This window comes from Pipra filicauda, unplaced genomic scaffold, assembly GCF_003945595.2.
Source record: "Pipra filicauda isolate LSUMZ 115617 unplaced genomic scaffold, ASM394559v2 scaffold36_size6622888_pilon, whole genome shotgun sequence".
Taxonomy (NCBI): domain Eukaryota; kingdom Metazoa; phylum Chordata; class Aves; order Passeriformes; family Pipridae; genus Pipra; species Pipra filicauda.
In genome coordinates this window covers 352,139-377,572 of record NW_024104498.1, presented here as the reverse complement: position 1 = coordinate 377,572, position 25,434 = coordinate 352,139, and the positions used below count along the sequence as shown (strand labels likewise).

Here is a 25,434-nt window from a genome sequence, read left to right as displayed (position 1 = left end):
GACTTGCTTTTAAAAACACCATTAGATTATTTACCAAAGCCAGATGATGCACTATAATTCATGTCTAAAAACACCTTCTCCAGGAAAGACAGACACAAGCCTTTTGAGGATTCTCTGCTCCCATCTATCATGACTAGAAACGTGTGAATCACAACAATAAATTCCACCATCCCAGAAAATGACATTACCCTGTACTACTCTCACAGTTTAATACTTTTCTGATTACCAGGATTCTTCTTTCAGCAGCTGTTCCTAAATCCCTTTATTTTCAATGCAATATAGTCCCATATATAACTCTCCTTTTTCCACATCCCCGTGCAATTTAGAGCAGCTGACTACAAACCAATTTAGTAATTAAAAATTTCCATGCCTACACCTTCTGAGATCTACAGCACTTGCTAGTGCAGGAAATGAGGAAACAGGGAAAATACAAGATGGGCTGCTACCAGCACCCTATGTCTTGTATCATCTGAAGGTGCAGGTACATTATTCTTTTCAAGTATGTACACTTCTGAGAGGTTCCATGTAGAGAGTGATAAAACTTGTGTCCATGTGGACACTGGATTAAGTTTTCAGACCACTAAAATTTGTGTCCATTTGGACACTGCACGAAGTTTTCAGACCACTCTTTGGGTTTAAGGCTTTACCTCCCTAAACATTATGAGCCAAATGGCACCTTGATGGCAGGTGGCTCTCTGAATGATCAGAGTGCAGGGCACAGTGAGTGTAAGATATCCAGGACCACACATCCCAGCACAAACACCAGCACTGGGCAGGAGCTGCTCTCACCACTGTGGGGTGGAAGCATTTCTGCTGGTGTTACCCTCTGATGGGGCCTCATTTAGCAAGCAGGATAATGGGCAGTATCAGCTAATTAACACTTCTGTGAAGCATTTAGGAGCTGCAGGAAAATCTCACCATACACACTTTTTAAAAAGGACTCTGGTATTTTAAGTTTAGAAAGTCCACAGCTCAAAAAACTTACTCTCTAAATGCAAGAAAAGATGCAAAAGAATAAGACTGTAAATCCCAAGGGAACAGGGATGTTCAAATATGCAGAAATCTGTTCTGCATGCAATGATTGCAAGTTCAGTCCTTCTTCTAGAGAACAATATGCTAAACTACACAAACATAATACTTTGCCTTTTACATTTCTGTAGATTTTAAAGCACTTTGATGGTCTTGCTATATTGGTTTTACATAATTTCCAAGTAGTATTCTTTTTCTGGCTTTGTTTTCCTTTCTTCTTTATTTTTGCACTAATGTCTCTGAGAATCCATTTGGTGAATTTGTAGTGCTAAAAACACTGAGGTTGCTTTTAGAATAAAGTCAAACTCCAAACAAATAATGCAGAATGAAGCATTGGCAGCTTTTTTAGCAGAAGTTAAAAAAGCTTTAAAAAAATTAAAAATCAAAGAACAACCAACCAATTCCTCTTAAACAGCAAAAGTGGAACTTCAGCAGATAGATGGGTACAAATACTTAACACACTCATTTTTTCCCCCATCTTCTGTCTCCATCACATTTTTTCTCCCATTTGAATCTGTGTTTGACTGCCAAGCAAAGCCCAGGTAGTAAAGCACTTTGTTATTAACTGACCTTCTAGAAAGACTTATACAATCTGTTTTCAGTTTTTACATAAATTATGTTTCTATGTATAGTAAATATCAGGGACTAGAATAAACAACTAGATAAATATTTATTAGTCTTGATTATTATATTATAAGCACTCTCACCAAGTCCTACTGGAACCATCTCCCACCACTCACAGTGTGGCCAGTTAACAAACAATGCCCAGTATTGGGATCCCAGGGCTCACTCTTTAGCCTTTAAAACCACCTATTCAATATAATATTCTCAAAGCACTGCACTCAGTTGATTAAAGTCATGTTTGCTGTGATGTAAACATCACAGCATCACCAAAGTGTCAACATCGTCAAACATTAATTTTGGAATTATTTTAACACAGTCTGACTACACTAACAGTTCATCAGGGTATTTGAACTAAAACATCCTTGTTAATTTGTGCATATACACTACAAATCAACAAAGTAATACACTGAAGGATCCGTTTCCCTTCTCTACCACAGGCAGAAACCATATATAATTTGTCCTGTGAAGGTGAACCATTACACAACTACACCCACATTCCAACATTTATTTTTTGAAAAACTAAAACATCTAAGTCTGTTACAGAATCTAACAAAACAGTTTCACAAAGCTTCTCAAGACCATAATGAATCATAAGCACCAGATTTCTCCAAGCTTTCCTGAGAGGAGCGTGGAGACAACCAGGGCCAGACCGACACCTCTGACATCAGAGGATGGAATGACAGGGATGACAAGGTGGAGCAACCCTCAGAATGAGCTGGCAGCAAGCACAGCCCCATCAGCCAGCATAAATCTTCCACTCAACTCCAGTATCTCCGTGGCCATTAAAATAAAACCAGAGGGGGACAATCCCAGCTCTGGCACTGCTGGGAGGGGGCCCCACAAGGAGCTGGTACTCCTTCCTCGGGTCATCCCTGCAGGCAAACTGGGACTCTGCAGCCTTGCCTCAGGAGCACAGATCTCAGCACAGTTTGGGTTGGGAGGGACACCCAAAGGTCACCCTGTCCAACCCCCCTGCTCTGAGCAGGGATATCTTCAACCAGATCTGTTCTCCCTCAGAGCCCCATCCAACCCCACCTGAAATGTCTGCAGGGGTGGGGTGTCCCTGCCTCTGTGGGAAACCCCTTCCAGTGTTTAACACCCTCATTCTGAACCTCCAACCTTCTGTCTGACCCAAATCAATGCTCTTTTAGTTTCAACATCCCCCCTGTCCTGTCCCAACAGGCCCTGCTGTCCTTCTCCCTGGCCCCCTTCCCACAGTGAAAGGCCACAGGAAGGTCTCCCTGGAGCCTTCTCTTCTCCTGCCACAACAACCCCAACTCTCTCAGCCTTTTCCTCATAGCAGAGGTGCTGCATCCCTTTAATTTGCTTTTTGGCCTCCTCAGGACCCATCCAACAGGTCCATATCCCTCCTGTCCTGAGGAACCCAGACTCCACAGTGCCTTTTGATGTGGACCAGGAGACAGAGGCAGGGGGAAGGACTCTGTTTACATATTTTTCCTGTCCCCAGTAAGTTGCCGATTTTTTCCCTATTTTCCCAATATCTGATGTAGCTATATAGATCCTTAGCTTCTTTAAATGTTGTGTGAATAGGCTGCTGTTAAAAGAAACAGGAAAAAAAAACACAACACAATTAGGACGTGTGCTTTGGGAAAGACTGAAATATGAGCTCATCTTTCCACAGGCACCAGAGATTCCGTGGGACAGAAGGGACATTATCCATGTCCTAATTTCAGGGAAATCTTCAGTTTGAGTTGTGCTTTATAAACCTGCACAGAATGCCATCACTAGACACAGAGCTAAGGCACACCAGGTTTCATTAGTTCCACTGCTTGCAAACTACGTGTTTATTTTAATAAAACATGAATACCTGCAAACAGGAGCCTGCCTGCCAGGTGGGCTTTTTCTGTTTGTTTGGCTTACTTGAAGAGCTTTAGACAAAGCCATAATATTAAGCAGTAATTTCGCCTGTGTTTTGAATCACACTATCAACAGTGAGATCACAGATGAGAGAGGCAGCTGAAATGACTGTGATGCAGAATGAGCTGAGCCTGCCATCCCTGCCCAAGCCTGGCTCAGGCTGCTCCCACCCTAACGGAATTCTTCAGGTTATTCCAGATTCCTGCATTCAACACTGCAAAAGTGAGTTTCCTGGTTAATGCTATAAAGCAACACTGAATAAATACAAATAGTTTAATCTTCCTCTGCAGTCATATCCTCCCACACTGGTAAGTGTAATTAGAAAAATGCTACATTGCATGTCTTGAATAGTGAATGTAGCTGATTGTTAATCATTATATTTACAGAGTTTATATGAAAAATATTTAAATTCATGAAAGCTCCAACTTTTCTTTGCCATAACATTAATACCTGAACAGCACCTGAATGTATAATAGCATATTTGTACCTTATGGATTCTTCTGCAATGTCCTTGTAGGAAAACTGTTGGACAATGAACTTCTGGGTGCAGAGAGCATTTGGAACTAAAAAAAAAAAAAAAAAAAAAAAAAAAAAAAAAAAAGAGTATTTCTTGGATAAAAGTGACATATGCAAGATACACGTTCCAAGTTGACATGAAAATGTGTTCACATAAATATATGGTAAACTGTAGTATATTGAAAGAAAATTTGAGGAAGTGCCTTTTATAAAATCCTTTTTTTGGCAAAATTGATTATGAATAACCTTTCATCTATTTTTAGCATCCACAAAATAATGGTTTTCACAAAAACACAATGATAAAAAGGTTTATATGAAGCATGGAATTTCATTTTGCCAGCGATAACTGTCTTGTATTTGTTTTACAGAGAACAGACAAAACAAAAATGTATCACATATTTTGAGAAAATAAAAAACTAAGAACGGTCTTTTAACAAATAACTCTTTAGAAATTTGACTAGGAAGCAATGTGTGCTCACTAGCAATACCTCTGATAAGATTTTTGAAATTATACAATAAATGCATAAGGTACTAATAGAACATTTTTCAAACCTGAAGTTGGAGAAAGAGCATCTAGTATTCCATAAAACTAGTTTTATAAACCAGACCACTACTTACAAAAAAACCTCAGTTTATTTTCCAAGTGCCCAGTCCAGGCTACCATGGACTCAATTTTCAGCAAGCCACTGTTCCCACCTTTAAGGAACTGGTTTCCAGTGGCCATTTGAGTTGTTCATTCAAATTTGAACGTGTTCTAAACATTCTTATATACACACTTAACTGTTCAAATAGGTGCACAAATGAGAGCAACACTGCCCAGCTCTAATACAACTTTACCAGACAGTCTGAAGAAATGCTTCATTCAGGTACTCTGCAACTTCATGGAAAAAATCTGGAAATAACCTCAATGCCTCCCTGTAGGCACAACTATTTACAGTTCTCCCTGGCTCTTTATCTGTGTTTATCCCATATTCCAAAAGGGATTATTCATAAGTCTATGATGTACTTTATACACATTTACTTGCTAAACACATCAAATGTGGTGTTTCATGACAGAGATACACGGGAAGATTTATTTCCTGATAAGAAGCAGAACAGTGGGCATGTTTGGGGAGTGATTAGATTATTAATGAAGTACTTAAAACTGACCCCCTGAATGGTTTAAAAGCTAATTTTAAACAGTTTTCAACAGTTTCAGTACTTACAGAGTGAGATCACTGGAACTAAAACAGCAGATCAGAAACAATTCCAACATACAGACATGTGCCATAACAGTTCCTAGAAAAAGCACATGACAATCCACTGCCTCATGCAAAATCAATTACTTTTTAGTTCAAGATCCTCAGCCACTGAAACAGGATATTATTTTGTGTCCTGAATAATACCTTGTTCCAGTTTCTAAGGAAACCAGCACCAAAAACTAAGTTTACAGTGCTGCATCCTCCACAAATTGCCTACAACATCAGTCCCTCGGGTATTATTACCAAGTGCTATCTGCATTTAAATTCCTATAACCCTTAAGCAGCTGGATTGTTTATTTCCATGCACAGTTATGATCTGCTGGGTCCCCAGGGGTTAATCCTCACCTCTCCACAGGGCTTCCCAACCCACCGGCATCTCAGGACTCCAACAGCTCCATTTCCAACCAGGAACACCAGTTGTGAACTCTTATTCTTGAAGTTTCCTTCTGTCCCCCTGGGTGTGATGCCTGTGTGAGCCGTTCCTTACCGGTGTCACTGCCCTGTGTGAGCTGTTCCTTACCGGTGTCACTGCCCTGTGTGAGCCGTTCCTTACCGGTGTCACTGCCCTGTGTGAGCCGTTCCTTACCGGTGTCACTGCCCTGTGTGAGCCTTTCCTTACCGGTGTCACTGCCCTGTGTGAGCCGTTCCTTACCGGTGTCACTGCCCTGTGTGAGCTGTTCCTTACCGGTGTCACTGCCCTGTGTGAGCCGTTCCTTACCGGTGTCACTGCCCTGTGTCCCCCCGGGAAGGCCCTGCAGGTCCTGCTGCTCTGTGCTGCCAGCACTGCAGTGTGAGGACAGTCCTGCTTCAAAGGAGGGGAACAGCCCGGCAACTGCGGGACCTGGGCCTGGGCAAGGCAAGGAAACTCCCATTCTTCTTGACAGACAATTGCTTCCTTTGTCAGAAAAGCCCAACAAATATTCTGATGAGTTATTGATGCTTTTATAGTTGAAAACTCTCCTGACAAACTACTCTGCTGACCAGAGATGAAAGGCCCTGACATCAAGTTTCTGTCTTCAGAATATACAGAATTGTTATAAAATCTGTTCACAGAGGATGCCACATAAAAGATTAAGGGGTTGTATTTGCCCAACATCAATTTGTTTTTTAGTAGAAAACCCCCTTCCTTTCTAAGGATTTTTAATTTTAATTTTGTAGCTATTTTTTCACCAAAAAAATCTTCCATGAACTTCTACAAGCTCTATATTTATTCTGTATTCAGTGATATCATTTAGTGAACAGGATAAAAACAGGCTTTTCTAAACAAATCACTTTAAGGATTAAGCAATCACACTTAGCCTGAGAAACAGAGATTGTGACTATAAGAAGCATTACATTTACAGTCATTTATACTTGTTCTTGGAAATTTTGCTGAGTTTCCTGAAATCATTTAAAAAAGGGAAAAAAAAGATAGTATTATGGTGGTTTTATGTCAAATGAACAATTAATAATAATAAAAAATAATATGTTGAAACCACTAAGAATATTAAAAGAATATTGAAAAAATTAAAGTAATGCTTCAAGGTGATAAATGCACGTTCCCCATTGCTTGGATGCAATACATCTTTAGTTAATTACATAATGCCCACTGTGATGCATTTCTTTGATGTTAAATCTTCTTCTTATTGTAAATAATTAGTGTAGGATTACGTGCAAGATGGATTACTATTTGCTGACTGTTGAGTTCACTGGGCAGTGCTGCTGATTTTGTGCACTTCTGCACTGGCCTGACAACAAAGTAATGTCCCTGCTACAGTCTCACCCTGAGTAGCCCTGAGCACTTCTCAGACACAAGGAGCCCTTAAATCAGCCAGTGAATTGAACAGGACTTGTGGCTTTGCATCTCATCAGACCAGTTTTCAATGAGCAGTGAAAGGCCACACACTGCACAAATCATTCCCTGCCTCTGCTGAGTCTCTCACATCCCAGTCAAAGGCACTGAGGGTGATGTTTGGCTGCTCTGCACTCAGAAAGCAGAGCAAATGCTGGCTCCTTTGCCTACCAAGAGAGAAGCAAAGGCAGAAGTGAAGCCCCCCCTTGACAGCATCGCCCCCTGGGCACAGACTGGCAAGCCCTGAGCCCCAGCACACAGCCAGGCTCCTCTGCAGCCAGCCCAGGCAGCACAACCAGAGCTCCACACCACCAGAGAGAAGGCTGCTTGAAAGGAAAGGGACTGCAAGGAGAGGATAACAGAAGAAAAAAGAAAGGGAAGGTCATGGATAGAGATGGGAACAAGACTACTCAGGATTTAAAAAATAAGGCTGTCTTAAACAGATGTGAAATGAAACCCCTGAGTAATCAGCCTTATTTCTGTGTCACAGCTGAGCCATCTATAGGAAATATTGTATCAGTGGCACTTAAACAAATAAAAATGAAGGAAAGTTTAATGCAAAAAGGAAGAACACGAAATCTACACTGCAGAATGAAAAGGGGTGGGTTTTTTAATTCCTCCTTCCTTTTTTATTTCTGCCCCTTTTCTTTTTATTTTTATGCAAAACATTCTTAGGTTCCACGTTCCTGCAAAGTCTCCTTGTGGGACTCCTCACCAATGCCTGGCTATTCTATATACTCATGTCAGAGCAAAATTCAAGCTCAGAAACAGAAACCAAAATTGTTAAAAAGGTTTTTAAGATACTCCCTAAGAATGAGACAATCATTCATGAGAATTGATGCAATCCTTAGAAGGAATAAGCTCTTGCCAAAGACTGAATTGAATCAGAGGGACAGTGCTGAAGCTGCATCCCGTTAGGAATATTCGAGCGGAAAATGTTTCATGCATATTTTGCATCCATTTTTCCAGTGTCTAATTGGGCTGGAGGAGTGAGATAACTCACAGCCCATTGTTCTGGCAAGGCACAAGTGTAAAGAGAGATGGGAATTGTTAACAAGCCAATATTAGTCCAGTAACATGACTCGATCACTTTGTTTCCATCTCTTGGAAGGATGTCACAAATCCTCACGTAGAAGATTTGCTCCTCCTTTTGCCGCAAAGATTAACTCCAACCTGTGGCACCAATACTTGGCTGGAAGGACTCGCCCAGGAGCTCCACTGCTGGGTTATTATCTGGGATCTATTATGTTTTACATTTCTCAAAAAATCTTTAAGCTAGATCTTTGACATTCAGCTGCCTGTAAAGACACACACCACCCGATGAGAAGCTTTGATGTGCATTTGGAGGATTAAATAATCTAGATGGAAGGCAATGTGTTTCCAGCCAAGAAGAAAACTATGGAGGAAATTTTGCCTCCTGCTGTTCAGCACTGCTGGCAGTCAATACCTTTTAGCCTACCCTCTAAATTTGATTTCATACATATTTACAGACTATTTTTCCTCTTACTACTAATTCTTTAGAGACCAAATTAAGAACAAAGATAGCAGGAACAGGCTTCATCAAATAAAAATGTAAATATGCTGCATCTCATTTTTGGATGAAGAGCGTTTATTTAAATATTTTCTCCAATGGAATATCTTTGCAGTATCATTATTGCTTGCAACTGGGAAAGTAATAGCCTTACAAGCCAGAGTAACCCACTGAGGCTTAAGCAAATTTATGAATTTAAATAATGTCATTTACTTAAAACAAATCCTAAAATTTTCTGCATTTGTAGACAAGAAAAGAATAGTAATAATAAAACAATTAGATACTAAAGAAGAGATAATCTCCCTTCCTATATTCAGTGTACATTGTCATACAACTCAATAGTTTTAACTATGAAAGAAACACTGGAGAAATTACAAACTGACTTTTTTTTCCACGTATTTTGAAAGCAACTGGAAAATCTGAAGTTAAAACTGAAAATCGTGGTGCTACAAAGTGAAATTAGTCTATAACATATTTCCAATTTTCATTTTCTTAAAGGAGGTTTACAACACCTTATTTTTTTTAATTAGCAGCCCACCCTTTCTGTCTGATTGACTTCACAGGTAAGTAAGCAAATATGGAAGATACAGGATGCTGCCCTGATGAAGCCAATGAAGTTACAGCAGTGACTCTATGGAGTAAAAATCTTACCAGAAATGTTTGATCTCTTTTATTTCCCATTTAAATTCAATGAGAAAAAATATTATATCCCGTCTGACTGAATGCTCTGATATTTTCCCCTCAGTTATTACTTCAACCCACAGCCAAAGTATCCTAAAAGGATTCTGAAAAGTCATCACCAATAACTGTTGCTGTAAGCAGCAGAAGGCTTTATGTTTCATCATCAGCCTCATTTTTCAAACGATATAAGACATATTTCTATCCATAATGACAGACTGCAGTCAAGTTCAGTACAAAAGTAACGTACAAAGTAGGGAAAGAGTAACTAGACGTATTTTTTACATATTCATCTGGCATGACATTCATCAGAAGTAATTTTGACCTCTAGATTTTCATAATTTTCAGGTTCTTCCATCCCATCCTACCCAAAACCCTCACAGAAGCTTCCCTGTGGGTTTTGTAGGACCAAAGTAGCTCAGGAGCTTGTGATTCTAGCTTTAAAACACTGTTAACATCCTACAGCATCGGCTGCTTCCCCACATATCCCACCAGGCCCCTGTTCCTGTGCTCACAGAGAAACAGTCCCAGCCAGCTTGGGGAGGCTCTGACACCACGTGTGTGCTGGACCAGCGTGTCCCCAGGCCAGTCTCTGCTCTGCATTAGACACCTGGGGTGTTCTGGCAACCAGGCTGGCCAGAGACAGACACTGTTTGTGAGGAAGGTGACATCCAGAGTGCCATGAAGATGTGCAGGAGAAATGAAAGGTTAAAGCAAGAACCCCCTGGATTTTCTGGGCTGCATCAAACTTTAGCTTCCTCTTCCCCCCCAGCTCCTGAGAAGAGTGTGCAAAGCCAGCTCCCCGAGCAAAGGTGGCAGGATTTACGTGACAGTACGTGTGTTATCCTTGCCTGCAGGTATTTCTTCACAGAAGAATATATTAGGGCCTGCTACCTTGTATCATTTTCTTTTGAGAAACTGAATCACAGTTCTGCTACTTCTGAAGTGTCAGATGTTCACAAGCCAATATTAAACTGATATGTGTTTGTTATATAGCATATAGATACCCTTTGTTGACGTCTCATGATATTTCTATATAGGGCAAGACAAAATCTACTTGAAAGAAGAGCAAATATGTTAAATGTTTTCCTCAAGAAAACTCCTGCAGAGAGGAAGGAGAGATTAATCTCTCTGTAAGTGCTGGCAACGTTTCAGAAATGTATCTACAAAGAACTGTGACAAGTTTAGCACTGACATTCTGTAGAATAGTGAAGAGATCAAACCCGAAGCTAAAAGCCAAACTTGCCCATCGAGTCTCTGTCTCCATCACCCAGTGAGGTGGGTGAGGTTCCAACACAGCCCCTGGGCAGGTGGGAGCTCCCTGTCCATGGGCCTGTTCCTCTGAGCCTGCAGGAGGACTCTCAAATATTCTCAGTTCAGGTTTGACCCCTATGGCTTCACTTAAGTTCTCTGTTTCTTCATTTGTTAGCATCTGATTCACAATATAGAAGTTGTTTGCTAGTTTTGACCAGGCACAGAGACAATACACAAAATATTTCAATTTATTTAGTTGAATAAGCAGAATCCTGAAAAACAGATCTTTTATTTGTCTTCATAAATTCAGGATTTGCTTTCCACGAGAGTTTGCAGATACATCTTTTAAATTCACAAACCCTGTGTGTCAGGCTGTGAGCTGTTTGTCCCCAGGGCTGCAGGGCACTGGGGACATCCATGGGCCCTGGGAACCTGTCCCTGCCTTGGCTTCCCTGGCAGCTCCCACACCAACAGCTCGGCACGTCCTGCTCTGCCACGCTCCAGGGGCACAAAAATATCAACAGTTCACTCATCCTCAGGACAATTTCAAATTTTTCTGATGTCCTGGAGACTAGGAGCACACATCCAGAAGGTCTGTGGTGTGATAATAATAATATGCTAAATCTAGGAAAGGAAAAAACTATTATGCTCTAATAAGGAAAAAAAAAATAAATTAACAGAAAGATTTAAGATTGAGATTTAAAAGAAAGTATTTCTTGTGAAATGTTCTTCTTTAAAGGCCTGGTTGTGATTTCAGCGGATAAAATACTGTCATGCCAGTAAGTGTTTTCTTAGAATGATATCATATAATTTTTGAGAATTAAAAAAAAAAACCAAAACATTTTCTCTTCTGCAAGATTATATTCAAGAGAGATGTTTTGCAAATTCTCCTGCAAGGACAGTATACATCAGAATTATACAAATGAATGTTTTCACAATCTCAGAGGCTTCACCACTGTAATTAAAAGGTGAATTTTTCACTTTTATTTTGTTATTCTTGTCTCCTGGGTCTGATTTATAACTTTTGTTATACAATTATATTCATTTATTTCTTTGTACCATGTTGTATGTTATTTCAAAAGTAACATCTAGGGTGTCCTTGCTTTAAAATGTAGATTTAGCCTCTCTGGATGAAACTTGGTAGAACATCTGTGTTTGAAAGTATGAAAAATTACACATTTTCTGAGTGAACCAGGCTGAGTGCTCACATTATACTGTCTCTAAGAGAAAATTAAAGTGCTGCTGATAGCTGAGGGACTGGATGGCTCAAGGGAATCGGAGTGTGACACAGCCTTTCATCTGATGAAAACCAGCATGAATTTAGCCCATGCTGATAATGACCAAAAGTCATTATCATTTGTTCAGTAATTTATTTAAAATGAGTTAGGGGTCTGGCTCACGTCTTGGTGGCAAAGAGGCCAAATTAGAACTGAGCAAATAATGAAGAAATGGCTCTGGAAAAATTATTGCATATCTTTAAATTAGTAACCTTAAACTTCTTTCTGTTTGTCACCATCTTAATATTTTAACAAACAGGTCTAGGAGGACGGATGTTTGTGAATTTAAAAGATGTATCTGCAAACTCTCGTGGAGCAAATCCTGAATTTATGAAGACAAGTATTTGCACTGGAAATAAAAGATCTATTTTTCAAGATTCTGCTTATTCAACTAAATAAATTGAAATATTTTGTGTATTTTCTCTGTGCCTGGTCAAAACTAACAAACAACTTCTATATTGTGAATCAGATGCTAACAAATGAAGTGCTTTGAAGAAAGCTACAGAATCACAGTCATTTACAGAAAAAAATAGCAAACAAAACCATCCCACAAGTTATATGGAGTTAAGCAAAAGTAACCAAACAAAAACTGCAGAGCCACAAAACTCTCGGCAGAAGTATGAGGAAGGAGGACATTTAACACACGCCTTTACAGTTTCCAAGCATCTCCATCACACCCAGGTGTCTCTCTGACTGACCAGGACAGGGGGCTGAGCACTGCACTGCCCGGAGACCATTTATTCTCACGGTGAGAGACTTTGGGGCAGCAAGATCTGAATGTATATTAGGATCTGGTAAGTAGGGGTGTGGGTAAGGGATTCACAGAATCACTGAAGTCCACAGAGGCACCTGAACATCACCTTGTCCAGCCCTGCTGCTCAGAACTGGTTGCTCAGGGCTACATCCTCTCCAGTTCTTCATACGCTCAAGGAGGGAGTCTCCCATTATCCCTCTGGGCAACCTGCTCGAGTTTGATCACCCTCACAGCCAGGAAGGTTCTCCTTGCCCTTGTAAGGTTGTGCCCATTGCTCCTTGTGTTTTTACCAGGCACTGCTGAGCAGAGCTGGGCTTCCTTGTCTTCACTGACCCCATCAGATATTTGTACACATCCATGAGACCCCCCAGGCCTTCTCTCTCCAGGCTGAGTAACCCCAGCTCTGTCAGGCTCTCCCCATATGGCACACGTGCCAGACTGTAAATCACCCTCCCAGCCCTGTGCTGAGCTCTCCCCAGTGTGTCCACATCTCCCCTGTACTGAGAGGCAGAGCTGGACACGGCTCTCCAGATATCCCACCAACACTGAGCAGAGGGCAAGGATCACCTGCCCTGCCATCCTGGAAGGTGCTGCCTGATGCAGCCCAGGAGCTTGTTAACCTTTGCCACAAGAGCATGTTGATGGCTAATGGTCAGCTTGGTGTCCACCAGGACCCCCAGGCCTTTGCTGCAAAGCTCCTGCCAGCTGGTCAGACCCAGCCTGCACCGGGTCATGGATTAATTCCGTCCTAGTTGCAGGACCCCACATTTACCTTCTTTGGATTTTGTGAGGTTTCTATTGCTCCATTTCTCCAGGCTGTCAAGGGCCCTCTAAATGACAGCACAACCTCCTGCTGCATCAGCTGCTCCTCCCAGTTTCTTATTGGCTGCAACACCATTTTGGATTCTCTTCAACAGATCTTCCAATTTCCAAAAGAATGTGATCAAACCGTGGTGAAACTACAGAAAATGGAGAGTCAGCCTCTGAAAGCTGGAGGACTCTTGCTGCAAGCAGGAGACAAGGAGAACTTTGTGGTATAACTATAAGACCGAGGTGATGGCCTTCCACATGTAAACACATGAAACAGACTCCAATTCCACTCCTTTTTTGATACCAAAGCTATCCTGACCTATGGACTGCCTCTAAGGCACACAAGGGAGAGCTGCAAAGACAATAAACAGCAGTGCTTCGTTTTCCCTCTTGGCTGGGGTTCCTGCTTCCCTGGGAACAGCAGGACTCTGGGAAACACTGACTACACAAAACTATGGCAAAATTGTAGGCAAAGGGGAGCACTTTTGGCAATTATATTTCTGTGTGACTAGCAACATGGCACAAGTCACCAGGAGGGTCTCCTCATTGAGAAACACCGTATTTAACTGGAATAAATAGTATTACCTCTGATTTACATCAGCAAGTCTGAGAGGAGAAAAACATCTGGAAGAGCTCACCTTGAGAGGAGCCATAAGCTTATTTCTATTGTTGATAAACAGAATGTCAGCAACAACAATCTGCAGCTTCCACTGTTCACTGTGTTCGTCTTCATGCCACAGGGAAAAATGGTGCTTAAGGCAGAACAATCACACCTCGACTGGCCTTAAGCTAAAATGACACCATAAATAAACAGTGTGAGAAATAGTAATAATGACAGCAATGAAAATAGATATAAAAACCAAAAACCAAAGTAGAACTGTTGCAAAGTAATATATCTTCAAACTTATAAAACTAGCTAGGACATTTAAAGATCCACTTAGAATAATAAAGAGAAAAATGGCAAATGAAAATCTATTATAAGGCTTGAAATTGTCCTTTTGACCTTTATTTAAATTAGCAAAAGTTGCATGTTCAAACCCGATGGCAAAATATAGTCCTTTTCTAGCAAAACATGGAAGTTTGGTATTAATACAGAGCATGTAATATTAAAAGAGTCATCTATTATAAAATCTAAGTCATGACTATACTGCCAAGTGTTGAGCTTAGGAAAGAAGCACTAATTCTGGCGAAATTGGTCCAAACCCCAATAAAAGTATTCAATGAAAATTTGGATGAATTGTTCATTTGCAGACTAGTAGCTACAATAAAGGAGACAATGTCTTTACTTGTTGAAAGTAATATCCATGTAAGTTCTGAACATAAGCATCCTCTAACAATAAACCAAATGAGCTCTTAATATAAAATATGTCTTCCTTCTCTGAAAATCTGTATAGCAAATACAGCCCCAGGGAACTTTTAACAAAATGTTATAAAACTGAAAACTGACATTAATAGGAAGTCCTGATATATCCTTAGTGACAATGAGTTAATTCTCCTGCCACTGCACAAGGAAACACCTATTGGCTCCAATTTGCTTCGACTGGATTTGCTCCCATCAGTGACAGAGGACCGAGGCCAGTCCTGCTGAGGCATCACCTTGACAGGTGGATTTAGCAGAGGGGATTGGCTACAGCTGAAATATGTGACCCCTCAGCATCACTCAGACTTTGGCTGGAACCCAGGGGATGGAGAGGGCACAGTGCTCATGGTCAGGGAGCTCCTTGGAGCCAAGGAGCCCATCAGTGGGGTAACACATGGGCCTCTGCCTTCCCACTGCACATCCAACCCCCACCTCCCTCTGGGCACGTCCAGCCTGGCCCTTGATTCTAAAAAGACTCTAATGTCTCCCCAGTCCTTAATTATTGTTGTGCCTTTCACACATCTCTCTTTTCTGTCTGCCCAAATGCACTTCATTTTCTCACAGCTTTGCCTCTTCCTTCCCCAGTCCCCTGAGATGTCCTTTGCTCCCTGCACAGCAGGGCTGAGGTGGGAGAGTCCTCCTGGAACATCTGCCCACAGCAGGCCAGAGTTCAGGCTCTGCCACGTGAATCTGTCCACTGTTACTTCATCTCTTCTCCAGCATGACTGCCTTTGGAAGGGAAAGAGGAGGTCCTGCAGTCCTTCTGGTGAAAGCTTGCAAGGGGAAATGCAATCTGTCCCTTTACTGTGATGTTCTGACCAAGAGAAGGTGCAAGAAGGAACTTACAGTGCACTAGATATTTGTGATTAATTTTATACTGAATCAAACTTAATGTTACAATCGATTTTTTTCTTCAACTCAGGATTGAAAGCCTATTATAATACTACTTATCAATAGAGAATGTTAATTCACACTTTGAATTGTGTCTAAAATGGGGATTTAATTTAGATTTACTAGGACAGCAATTGCATGTTAATTAAATAGCAATTGATTACTAAAATATTTTTACTGAGATTTAACAGCTCTACTACATATGAAAATTCTCTAAATTACTGTCCAAATTGTATTTTTAGATGCACTGCAGTGAATTCAGTGAGGTTGCACTGATGAAAATGAAAACAAAATAATCATTTTCTCTTGAGGTAGTGTTTATTTAACACCCAGGAACTCACTGAGATTAAATCAAGTGCTTAGCTACAGATATTTAGGACAGTTAAATTGTTAAGGAATATTATTATGTCATATGTTTTGAAGCTGTAAAACGTGATAGCAAATGTTCAGTACCATTTATGAATTGACAAAATAATCTTTAGCTCAGAGAGGTATCAGGTGCTGTCGATGCCTCAGTACACAAGTCTGGCACCAGCCACACAAGGTACAAATTAAGGTGATATATTACAATTCATGCTATTATAGCTGTGCTACACTTAGTTAACAACAATGTGGGTCTGGCTTGGGCAGTGAGGGCTGAACTGGACTCAGTTACCCCTCAGCACAGCAAGCAGAGTAAGAACTAATGCTGCTGGGTGGGGTCCAGAACCAGAACTAGTGCTGCTGCCTGGTGTCCACAACTAGAACTAGTGCTGCTGCCTTGTGTCCAGGCACACAGGCACTCAGGAAGTGCTGGGATGAATCTTTTTCCATTGGATGCTGCAGGCTGGACTCAATTGGGCACGAGCATGGCCTGGGCTCACTCTCCCTCTGCAGCTCAGGCACTTCAAAGGGAGATGCCATAACCTGCTTGCAGAATATTCGCTTCCAATTTACATAATCAATGGAGATCTTTTCCAAATCAGAAGGGCAAGATGAAGTACCACAGCTGAATCAGCAGTGCCCTGCCAGAAGCCAACCCTGGAAGGGTAAATGTTTTCTCTGTGTTTTTCCATCACTGTTAACGAGGTTGGCACTTCCAAGGAGGAGAAGAACAAAGTTCTTAAAGTCCTGACTAGCCACACAGCAAGAGCATGACTGTGAATTTTTTTACTACTTTTATATGGTCTTAGATTCTCACCCAGTTCTCCCCCCTTAGGATAGTTCTTCTCTTCAGCAACACAATGTACTGATTTTTCCAGTGTGCATGGGTAGAATTCCCCCTTCTCATGATGATTCCTTGGAGTTTTGTTTTTTTGGGTTTTTTTAATGTTGTTCTAACCACTCACATTCAGCTTTCAATCCCTGATTTCAGTGTTTTATCACTCCTGTTCATGCCCTATTTTATATGCTGCCTTTCAGCACTTCCAATTCTTCCTGGTCTACAGAGCACCAGTAGAAATTTCAGCAACACTGCTCATTACCATTTTTGCTTTCCATCCTTCATGAACCAGAAATATAATACTTGGACCCATCCCAAGCCTTGTGATATCAGATAAATCACCATTTTCTTTGGTGCAAGGACTTCTATTTCTTATTTTGTTTGAAAAACGAAGTTCTTTGGCAGTTTGATCCGCTAATTTTTTCTCCCCTACACACTCCCATAAACAAAAGCTCGTGGATCACAGAGGCAGAGGAATTCTCTGGATGTCATCCTCCTCCCCCAGCTCATCCAGTGCAAACTCCCATTTTGAGGGGTGGAGGAAAGCTAAATCCCACTGTCACACCCCAGCCCAAGCTGCATTTTAAATCGATATCCTTTCTTTCATCAAACACTGGATCTGTGTTAGACAGACACACCTTTATCCCATGTCCAGGGAACTCCAAACCTTCCTGTCAGCATCAGCCTCTGCCTAAATTTTTATTCACAGCTGAGCTGACTGACAAAAGACCCCCTGGTGACCCCCCAGAGCCTGAGGACTCACTGCAGGTCCCACCAAACACTGCCCCAGGCACGCCCAGGCTCTGGGAATGGGGGGTTTGTTCACAGTGTCCTGATTAACCAGCTCCAGCTCATATTCCTCCTCTTTTTAAAGCCATTCCAAAGCAGGTCCTGCCTGAAACATGACCCTCTCCCTTCTCTTTCAATCCTCCACCTGAACCTACAAACGAAACTCTCCTGCAATGTAAGTTCATGATCTTAGAATAAATGTTATTTTGGTTTTGTATTTTGCTAATGTTCTTAAAGAAAAGTTGCAAAATTTAGCCATTTAATTTCTTAACGTGAGATATTCCAGAACCACATTAAGCAAAAACATACACTTCACTGCTTCTTCTGAACTTGTGTATTATAAACCAGATAAAAAAGATTCAATTACTTACTCTCCACAAAAGTACTTAATTTATCCTGAGGGCAAGGGGACAGCTTGAGTGCAGCTGTACAATGTTTTGCTATGAAGTTCATTACTACTTCTACCTGCCAGGCACAGGCTACTTGGTCTTCCTAGGAAACACAAACATTCAAAATACAAACCAAATACAAGTTGATGTTACTTTTATCCCTATTTCCCGTTCCCCTGCATTCACACTTGTGTGACTGATTTGTGTGTGAAATGGTTTCCAAGTTTTCAAGCAAAAAGCAGTTAAGAAACAAAATATTTATACTCCTCTAACTCGTGCTTCCTGCCTAGCTAGATCCAATACAGATGCAAAGTCACTGGTCTGCAAGAGCCTTCTACAGATCTATAATAAAATAATTAAATTAGTGAGTTGTGTTTAGATCAGAGATTCTTGGCTGCCAGCTCCTAAGAACTTGGGGAATTCAGAACCACAGAAGGATCATTTGGAGTCCATTTGGCAGAAACGTCAGAAACTTGCTGCTCCTGGGAACATCCTTTTCCAATAACATTTATAGCTCTAGATGGAAGTGAAAAGCACCATATGTTAAGAGTTTCCTGCAAAGCTTCCTGGTAAGAGAGGAAATAAATTCAACTTGTCACATCTGCTCGTGGGCCAGTCAAGTAGGATTTTATCACAGCTTTAAGTGGTTTACAAAACTGTCCTGTTATCGACTGAAGGGAGCTTTACTTCTCAAGGCTTTTTTTCAACATGCATGTTTATATAATCTCCATCATTAAATGATTCATTTGTCAGTGGAATTCAGTACCATGTATTATTATTTATCTCTAAACAGCACAGATTACTCTGTTATTCAGCCAACAGCACCAGCTCTGCTGGAAGCCAGTTTGCATCGTTCAGCTGAACCAAACTAAGCAGTCCTGCTCTGCCCTGCGTGTTTTTAACCCCAGCTCTGTGCATCATATCAAACTTCCCACTATAAAATACATTTAATTAGACAAAAGTCAAGTTTCTAGTCTATTCAGCAATCCTGGGTCCTAAGCACTATAAGTGCAATGCAAACGGCTGGCTTCAAATTCCCGGGGAGTCACAGATCCCAAAGAAAATATTAGGAACCAACACATACTGTCTCTGCAGTTGCTCAAGAAATCATTACTCCCCTTTAGAGAAGGCAGCAAATTTTTATGTGAAGTGCAAGAATAGCACAAAGCAAGGCAGGGGTATTCTGGGGCAGGACTGTCTGCAGAGTTCACAGGGCTGTAAAATCAGGCCCAGCCAAACTCCACACACACTTTCTGGAGTCCTGTCCTTTCCTCAGTGCAGTCAGCGGGAATTCTGCCACTGACTAAAAAAGAGGAGGATTGGGCCCAAACCACGCAGCTATTTGCCAAAATAACCAAGTTACAGGAAGTTTCTCCCCAAAAGGTAGATGTGTTTCAGAATTCCAGACGCCTACCCAGGGCTGATCTCATTTACACAGCCTGGGCCATCCACTGCTCCTGCCCCTGCAGGATGGCTTGGATGGAAATGGGAACATGGGATCTGCTGCTGCTCCAGGGCAGTGCAGACACGTCCCCCAGAGCCCATCCATTCCACTCCATCAGCACAGAGTGAGCACAAAAGAGGGTGGAAGGAAACATCACATTACATCCAATATTCATGCAATTATTGAAGAACACTGTATGTATTACATTTGCAAACTGTCCATAATAATTTAATTTTCTCTCCTCAATTTATAATATGTTAATTAGGCATGAAATGAAATGCTTTTTAACATACAACTGATTATGCTATAATGTACCCAACAAAGATTGATTACTGAATAATAAATCATCATTTGCATAAATATTTATATAATTTATTTTTTAAAATTCCATACTGCATAAACAGATAACATGGGAAAATGACAAGCCCTATGACAGAAATTGTACTTTGCTTTTTAGAGATCTTTCTTCTCGAGACTTGTCAAGACTTCACCAGAAACAAATTGTACTCCATCCAATACAGAGCACTGCAGTCTTTAAATGTTATCAGAACTTCATAAAAACATCGTGTGTTATTCCTAACATGCACCAAAAACCAGAAAACTTGCCAGAAGAGAAGAAATTTACACTTTAATTACAATGCAATGTATATTAGCTTTACCCAATATGGAATTTTCCTTAAAAACTGATGTCACATTTGGGATCTATCCTTGCACTTACTCATACCAACGGTAAAACCTCTTCTTTCTGGCCTTGTATCTAGTACTATCATATCTGACACTCACAAAACTGTACTGCAATTATTCAGGTCTAGGTTTCTCTGTGACAAAGTTACAGCTGTACTCGTCACTTTACCAGGGAGTTAACAGTGGATAGTTTGTGTTTACAAGATATCAAGGATAACTTTCAGTGAGCAAATATCTGAAGAAACTCCATTAGCAGAGGTGCCAAGAACTTGTTCAGCAGATTTCCCAGCAATTCTGGCCCCAGTCTCCTGTCTGAGAGCAAGAGTCAGTTTTTTATGGACTATTTGTCCTTGAGGAGCTTTCCACCAGAAACAGCTCAGATCCCTCCTCCCTCCTCCACACAGTGCCTGCTCCAAAGCTGACTGAGGTAGATGGAAAGAGTCCCAAGACCTCACAAGCTTTGGATCGGGTTCACATTTTGCACAATATTCTCATAAACCAAAGATCATTTACAGGACAGTCCCAGCCTGGACTCTGATCTGCCCATGTTGAGTGGGAAGAGAGACTCCAATGGGATTTCAGTGGGAAAGAAAAGACAGACCACATGGAACTGGATAAATGCCTCTACCTCAGCTAACTTTGTTTATGCTTCTTATTGGCCTATTTAGAAATGTCAAAGGTGTTAAAAAAAACCTTATTCAAAAAATGCAATCAAAACAACGGAGTTAGTTTTTCTGGACATACTGACTTGCTGCTTACAAAGCCAGGAGCAAGAAAGGCTCTGGGATAAATCACACAGGTTAGAACACAGAAGTATCTTGTAAAAACAAAAATGAAAACTATTATGAGAAAACTGCAACAGGTTTTTTCCCCATACCTGCTTAAAAGTCCCCAGCTAGCCAGCGGGAAGTCCCAAGGAGACACATTCTACCCAGGGAACAAGACTGAAACAGAGCCCAGCTTTGGTTCACTGCTGCAGGCTGCTGTGCACCTCCTGAGAAACACTCAGCTCTGTACAGAAACCAGTGGGAGCTTCAGTGACTCACGCTGTTAGAGCACCAGATTTTTGGATATTAATGTGGATTGTGTTTAAAAAGTCTGTTTGCTTGCCCAGAAATGCTGTGATGGATTTGCTCTCCGGTAAGCTTTCAGGAAGCACTCATCATTAGTGGAAGGACATGGTATAATATCAGCTTTTTTGAAAAGTTTTGAGGTGATACTTCTCCTGGCTACTGCAACCATACATCTGAGAAAGGAGGAGGAGTCCCTGCACAGCTGAGAGCTCCTGGAAGAGGGAAGCCCAAGTGCTCCTCCTGGGCTCCTCCCAGGAACTGCACAGAAAATGCCATAAACCTGAGCCTTCCAGGGCTCTGCAAAGCCATATTTTAATTCCTCTCTTCTACTCCTTCCCACTCCTCATTCTCATTCTCCTTTTTGTTTTCAAGGTACCACGTCAGAGGGTTTTGTTTTCAGGAGCAATGCTCCCTTTCTAAGTGTTCCATCACGAGTGGAGAGCACCAGACCACCCCTGTCTGCAAAACCACACTCCACCTCTCACCATCTGGGGTTGGCACCAGCTTCAAACTCCATTTCTTATAAAGGCACAGAACTCTCTGCAAGCTGCAATCCCTCAGGTACGACCTGGTAATGCTACTTAATACCCTGAATTCTTGGAGCTTTCTGCCATGATCTCAAAATGCTTAGAGGTATCAATATTTCTGCTGCACACAGAAAACCTGGGACACAAGCACATGAAACGACTTAGCCAGCAACAAAGCTACACACAGGCCACACAGCTGACAATCCACTGGATCTTCTGATATTCCTGATGTAACCAGACCAGTCTTTCCTTTCTTCCTTACAAAATTTGACTAACCACCTCATTCTTTCTGGTTCACCTTAAAATCGATGCATATCTTCCTTTTTAAAGATTTTTTAGCAGCTGTCCTCACTGCATTCCCTCCCCCAGCCCTCCATCTGCTGCAGCAGCCCCTCAGCTGGGTACCAGGGGCAGTGCCCTGCCCTCTGTGCCCTGTTCTGCACCACCAGCACTTGTGCTCTTCTGCAGCCACTTCTGACTGACACACTCCTCATATGCAGCACACTGGGAAAGGGATACAGGATGTTATGTGAGGTGTACTGAAATGCTTTATTATTAAATACTTTAAATTAATCATGTGTGAGAGTTAATTATTCATTCAAACAAACCATGAAGAATAGGGACTGCAGCAATTTCCTCTCTCCAGTATCAGATTGCTACTAAATGTATGGCACAATAAAACACTCAAATTAAAACTTCCTGATGTGACACCAAATTACTAAATACCCGAACTGCTGAAAAATTAGAAGTATAACCCTTGCACAACATATTTATTATATTCATGTCCTACTTAAAACTGCATCTTATTTGGAAGAAAAGAATATTCATGATCTCTCTTCTACAGATTGAAAAGGAAGTTTCTTGATTTGCCTGAAACTTTTGAACAGCAACATAAGCAAACCTTAAGGAAGTCACGACATGTGCAAGCAGTTGGTGGTGTGTGGTGAAATTAAATAATTACACAGCAGAATGTAACCTCTTGAAGCAAGTCCTTCCCACCTGAGCAACTTAATTTTTATTATTCATAATTATTTAGAGTGCCCTTCACCAACACTGACAAAGAGAAAAAGTTCACTGCCTCAGAGAACTTGAAAATTAAAAGTTCATTACATCCTCCTTGTGACAAGGCCAGTGCTGGTGGAACCAGTCCTTGCAATAAGCAACATGCGAGACATGAAGAATTTGCAGGAAAAATCCTGGAAGAATAAAGGAAAACCAAAACACGTAAGAGAGAAGCCTCTAAAAGAGATGAAGGTTAAGACACAAAATTCAGCCCAATCAAAGCATTGTACATGCCCTGTTGGCTCTACAATGCTCTTTTTCTATGCCCTCACACGTCTCAGGCTCAGGCAGAGCAGCTCTCTCCTGCCCCTCCCTAACAACCACCAAAGCCATAGAAAAACAAACAAAAAAAATCCCAGAAAGAAAAAAACAAGATAGAAAAGATGAAAGAACCCAAATCCCAATCTTATTTTTATTTATGATTTTGTTGTAATTTTGTCATACTCACTCTGCTGTATAAGTTTACCTCCTGTATAATTCCTTAAACCCCTCACAGAATGTAAACATAAGACTTTTGACTGGACTTAATGATTCTATTTTGAAGAGCCTGGCTCCTGGCAGAGATATCATTATGGTATATATTGCTGAAGACTCGGTGTGACGATCAAAGGGCTCTGGCAGTGCAGGGATCAATGAGGAGCTGTTTGTCTGTCAATCCTGCCAGAGGAGCAGAGTGCCCAGCCCAGCAGGGCAGCAGGAGAGCACACTGCCAGCTCAGGGAACTGCAGCCTGGGCGTGGGCTCTCCAAGGTAATCATATTTTGTCAGTGTTATCTCTTTTCTTACTATAAAAAGAGATCTGTCTCCTGTGAACCCATTTGTTAGATTGCAATTTACAGCTTTAACCTTTCATTAGTCTCTATCCACTTTCATTAAAGCCACTAATTTGACAGGTGAATGACTTCTCTTTGAGAGGTTTGTCCTTTCCTTTCCCCAGGGATTGTTTTCCCCTCTCCCATCAGCGTGGCCCAGGCACTGGGTGTCATTAGTGGGTGTCATTAGTGGGTGTCATTAGTGGGTGTCATTAGTGCTGCTCTGCTGACAGCAGGAGGGGGAACAGGAGAGTGCCTGGCCAAGGTCTGCAGAGGTGTCAGGAGATCACACACACGGATGGACTTTAACACTGGCCACCTTTTCACCACATTCATGCAGCCTCTGTTCTTCCTCCTTTGCCCCTCCAGTAAAAGCCCAGCCACCCCCTCTTCCTGTTGGTGAGATATTCCTGACAGCATCTCTGAATCTTTTCCCCTTGTGTATCCTTCTCCTATACTTTCTCCTGCTTTGATTCTCCCTTGCTTTCTTCTGTTTCATCTTTTCTCTAGTCAGGTCTCCTATTATTTGTTTCATCTTTTGTTGCTCTTTTTCCACTATACAGTTGCTCTTTTTCTGGGCTGCTAACTTTACTTACTTTTCTTTTTTTTTCCAATTTTGAAACCATTCTCAGAAAATTCTTTCTTCTACCTCATTTTTTCTCTCCCCCACCCCCACCAGCTTTTCCAATCTTTCTCTAAAGCACAGCAAAATAAACAAATTAGAGAATCTAGCACCTCCTCGGTGTTGTTTTTTTTCCTTGATCATCCTGCTCCCTCTTGCTTTTCTTCAAACAAGGATAGACAACTTTTGATGGTCAAGGGCAAAGAGAGAGGAAAAGATCAGGAACACGCTCTTATGAAGCTCTCATGATTCTTGCTGGAGCCATTTGCTAATTTCTGTATCTAGTACTTATTTGGTTGTTGCTGCCATAATAGGAGCCTTCTCCTCTGAGCCTCCAAATGAGCCAGATCCAGCTTTTCACTGTTCCCTATCATTTTATGGCTCTTCAGGTTTTTTATAGTAATAATCCGGTAACATACTCTGCCCAGAGCTATTTGTAAGCTTCCCTCTCCCCACCCCTTCCACTTTTGTGAGCATTTTTGAACTTTCCAACTGTCAAAGCTTGTGAGACTGTATTTGAGAAACACCACTCAGCATCTCCACCCTGGAAGACCTGTGAGAGAAAAGGGAAGAGATGCTCCTGGAAGCATTTCTGTTCCTGAGCAGCAGACACAGGACACCTGAGAGCCCTCAGGCTTCTCCCCCTGTCCCACTGGGGGTGAGCACCAGCCAGGGCACAGGAGCTGCTGGGAAGTGGCAGCATGAGGGGGGCAGAGAGGAAGGGCTGCCAACCTCTGCCCTGGTTCTGCAAAGCCTCTGCTCACCCTGCCAGGATCCAGGAGCTGCAACAGGCTGTGTGTGCTCAGCTCAGGGTGTGCATGGAGCAAAGCTGGCAGGGAGCCCCCAGCTCAGCACACAGAGCAGGCACGAGCAGCTGGGAAAGGAATGGAATGCAAACTGCCATGACAAAAGGGAAAGACTAGAAAACATAAAATGAGAACATCATGCAGAGTACCAGGCCAGGCAATCACGAAGAATGGAGTGAAAAAGATGGGAGAGGTGGGAGGTAAGACATTTTAGCTCCTATCTACACAGTAAATTTCCTCAGATTACTCATAATACATGAAATTACACATAATTCTCCTCGAAGTTGTTGACAGTAAAGCTACTTCCACCTCAACAATGTGGTTTGCTCTTTACAGACATCAATGTGTATCA

At 41.6% G+C, this 25,434-nt stretch overlaps 1 long non-coding RNA gene across 3 annotated transcripts in view; it reads right to left on the bottom strand.

The window, feature by feature from the left end:
- LOC114000084 overlaps window positions 1-25,434 on the bottom strand; it is a 144,039-nt gene that overhangs the window by 42,905 nt on the left and 75,700 nt on the right. The window contains exons 1-3 of one of the 3 annotated variants that reach the window (XR_003545108.2): window positions 18,036-18,103; window positions 14,062-14,212; window positions 4,019-4,094 (exon numbers count right to left, since the gene is read on the bottom strand). This is a non-coding gene — a long non-coding RNA (uncharacterized LOC114000084). Of the gene's footprint in view, window positions 1-4,018; window positions 4,095-5,633; window positions 6,014-14,061; window positions 14,213-18,035; window positions 18,104-25,434 lie in introns of those variants that run through there. The other 2 variants (XR_005564833.1, XR_005564832.1) reach the window with 2 other exon arrangements.